The sequence below is a fragment of the Cornus florida genome, unplaced genomic scaffold (assembly GCF_030987335.1).
Source record: "Cornus florida cultivar Cherokee Brave unplaced genomic scaffold, ASM3098733v1 CherokeeBrave_3.0.0_Hap2_Chr06, whole genome shotgun sequence".
Taxonomy (NCBI): Eukaryota; Viridiplantae; Streptophyta; class Magnoliopsida; order Cornales; family Cornaceae; genus Cornus; species Cornus florida.
The window spans coordinates 92,806,499-92,810,688 of record NW_026775576.1 but is presented as its reverse complement, the minus strand read 5'-3'; positions in this window follow the sequence as shown (position 1 = coordinate 92,810,688).

The following is a 4,190-nucleotide window of genomic DNA, read 5'->3' as shown; positions in this document are numbered from 1 at the left end:
TTCTGGACAGTTCGAAAAAGTCTATTTTCGGCCCGAAAGGAGTATTTTTTGGGGTGCAAACGACCCATTACAAAAAACCAATGGCATAAACTTGTGGGCCATGTTGGGTTCTAGCTGAAAACATTCGAATAGGGCTCCAAAATCGATTTTTTTTTTTTTGTCTTATAAGAGGCCTGTAAACTTATTACATGAAAAAGTTTATATATTCATTTTAAAATTTTAAACAAACATTGTTCAAATTTTCATGAAAGAATTCTCAAATTAAAATATATACAATATATATTAAAAAGGATATTCCTGATATTTAATGGTATTTAATTTATTATTTAAGTGCATTTTATTTGATTATGTGTCATTATTTTTTTTTATTAGGTGCTTAATTGTTTTCTTTTGTGGTGATTTAATTTATTTAAATGATATTTATTTTTAGTTATTTGATTGAAATTTAATTATTTAATTGGCATTAATGGTTTAAGTGTAATTGGTTTAGTTATTTGATTGGAATTACTTGTTAGTATTTTAATTATTTAATTGGCATTAATGGTTTAAGTGTAATTGGTTTAATTATTCTATGTGTGTCTTATTTTATGTGTGTCTTATTTGGTTTAATTGGGTTTATTAATTATTATTTTGTTCAATTAGATTATTTGTTAAGTATTTCATGGTGAATAGGGTAATTAGGTAAATACATCTAACTAGGGTTTTAATTACAGTATAAATTAGGGTTTTATATTATAGCCGTCGTAGGTTTTTACGTTAATTGGATGGGCTGGTTAGGATTGTGAGTTGGACTTAAATGAACCTAGGGTTTAGGAAAACTCTAAAAGTATAATGTAGACGTCTGTGTAGGGTTTTTTTAAACAAAACACACGTTTTGTGGAAGTGGAGAAGGAAAAACGCAGTTTTTCACATTCTGCCAAGGTTTGATCAAAGCTCCGATCCTGCTTCGTCCGTGGTCCGATCGAGCTGAATTTTGGAGGAGAGGTTCACGACTCAGTGACGCACAATCTGAACGGTAGAGATTAGAGTTTGACCTCGGGAACAGTAATTCGTACTCGTGAACAGTAACTGGGTCGCACAGGTTTTTTCCATTCTGCCCAGATTTCATCAAACATCTGATCCCGCTTTTTCCGTGGTCCGATCAAGTTGAATTTTGGAGGAGAGGTTCACGACTCAGTGATGCACAATCTGAACGGTGGAGATCAGAGTTTGACCTCGGGAACAGTGATTCGTACTCGTGAACAGTAACTGGGTCGCACAGGTTTTTTTCCATTCTGCCCAGATTTCATCAAACATCCGATCCTGCTTCGTCCGTGGTCCGATCGAGCTGAAATTTGGAGGATAGGTTCATGACTCAGTGTTGCACAATCTGAACGGTGGAGATCAGATTTTGAGTTCGGGAATAGTGTTTCGTACCCGTGAATAGTAACCGGGTTTTGGAACTCGCCGGGATTTTTTAAGAAGACGACGTTGAAACTTTGAACAAAAGTTTTTGAGGCAAGATTCTATCCTTACTCTTTCCCTTAGACTTCATACTCTTTGCACTCTTAAATAATTCCAGGATTAATGAAGATTAAACCAAACTAAAATGATATCTGTTTTGCTATGAAACTGGTAGTTACAGTAGTGTTGTATGCTTGTTCAACCTAGACTAAGCATGTTTGTGGATGCATTGCGGTTCTGTGGTTCACGTTTTTCCTTACCACTGCTAGTATAAATTATTGGAAGGATGGGTCTAGATGATAGCTATCTTAACTTCTGTAATAGCAACTGTTGGAACTTAAATACTAGGAGGATTTGAGTTTAACACTAGATCGGTTTTGTGGAACACTATAATTTGAGCATGTCTACATACATACTGTGAATATTGTTTCGATGCTTACATTATCACAGTTAGTATCAACTGTGGAGGTTAGGATTTTGTGATACATACCCTACATATCTGTATGTCATTTGTAAGGTGTTAAATGGAAGTTTTAATTAATTGTCTTTATATCAGACTAAAGAGAACAACTTAAATTGGGCATGTATATGTTGTTGTTGTGACCCTGTTTATCAATGCTTATTTTATCACTGCTAACATTGAATGTTGGATGTTGGAATTTAGTTGATATATACTTGATTTATTGGTATTATTGACTACTGGAGGATTGGAAAGTAGGCACCGATATGGGACGGTGGCATACTAAGGATGGGTTTGGTTTTTAAAACAATACCATTACCCACCTACTTGGAATAAGGATGGGATTAACTAAAAGTTAAGTCCCGTGGATTTGTATTGTCATGGCAACTACTTGTTGAGTGGCAATACCAGGGATTTTGGATGGATTTTATATATGTACTATTATGGTGCCTCGGTATGAGCTTGAGCCTCAGGACCCATGGCTAGGGAGCGTATATGCATCGGGATGTGTAGCTGGCTACAATGGTTTGAGGTGTACCCTGTTTAGGTATAGGTACATATGCCCACTTCGTGTGCGTTTTAGCATGTTACCTCTATTCAGGTTGAGACCGGCCTGTAGTCCAGTGAGAGTCCTTTAGTGTGACTATATATATATTTACGGACTATTAGCTATTGTTGAATTGTTTAGGATGTACATGTGTATCGGGCCTCTGTTTGGATTGTAGTAATACAGAACTTGCGCGTGGGCCTGACCCACTTCTATTTTTCAGGTACATGACAGTTCCAGGCTTAGACGTGTTCGTGCTGAGCAGAGGTCTCTATTCACTCTTCCGACGATGTAGGGCTCTCTCTATAGTTTTATTTCTGGACGTTTATTACAGTTGTTCTATCTTCCGTTTGAATGTTTAATAGGGGTCCACTAGAGATAGATTCCCAAGTTGTAAACTGATGGAGTTTTGGAGTTTGGGTTTGATGGATTTTAATAATTATAATATTTTGCGGATTCTATTTTTAGTTCCTTCCAGCTTTAATTTCATTTCTTAATTTATTTTGTATTCCGTGTTCATTATAAAATATTAATTGTTTGATATTCCCTCGGGTTTGGGTCTGGGCCTGATTAACCCGTGTCTCGGATCCGAGGGGTATCACATAAGGGGGAGGGAAGGGAATGATAATTTTAACCCTCAATTATGTTTGGTTGATTAATGAAGGTAAAAAAAACAAAAAAAATAAAATAAAATAATAATAATCATGTTTGGGAAAAGAATGGAAAAGAAAAAAAAGGAAAATATTTATATAAATTTACTATTACACCTTTTTATATTTTAAAAGATAGATTGATAAAAAATATATATTTTTAAGGCAAATCATTTCAGCCTCCCCCTCATCTCTATTCTCGTTCTCAACTCTGCACTTGCCCTCTCATCTCTCTCTCCAACTGCAAACTATAAAATCTACTTTTCAAATTGTTTAAAAAATCAAAACCCATATTGGCATATCATTTCAGATTGTTCGAAAAATCAAAACCCGTATCTTTCAGTTTCCATCACCCGCTATTCCAGTTCGGGTTCGCCGTTCGCAAGCTTCATCTGTTGCCTCTCAACTCTCCAAGCTTGCCCTCTCCTTTCGTTGCAACTGCTAACTTGTATGTATGGGTTTTGTTTTATTTATTTATTTTTTTCTAAATCAACTAATCAAGGTTTATAATTCTTATTTTGCAAACTAAATCCTAAAATTAAGTGTAATTTTGATTTTGTGTAAGGGTAAATTTGGTATCAGAACTAATTCATCAACCCTAGCCTTCCATTTCCTCCCATTTTTGGGAAGTTAAGAAAATTACCATTCATGCCTTGAGTTATCATTCCAAAACCATCCATCACCGTCCCTTTCCTTGCCAAACACAATTTTTTAATCACCCTCCATCACCTTTCCTTTTCCTTTCCTCCCTTTTCCATTGCATCAAACTGACCCTAAAGGATTGGGAGTTTTCTGAAATAGGTGGGGAGTAGTGGGGTTTTATTGAATTAGTCCTTAAATTTAAAATTAAAAATATTTTTTTAATTACAAAAATACCTTTTAATTATCTTCTTCACCCCTTAAACTCACCCCTCTAAATTATTTTTGTAATTTAAAAATAATAATTTTAAATTTTAAATTTAACATTAAATAGTAAGGTTAAATTTGTCATTTCATAATAGGGTAATTTGATCACTTTTTAAAGTGTAAGGAATTTTTTGAAATAGGTTAGAGAGTTTATGATTAAAATTTAAAGGGCGAATTGCAAAAA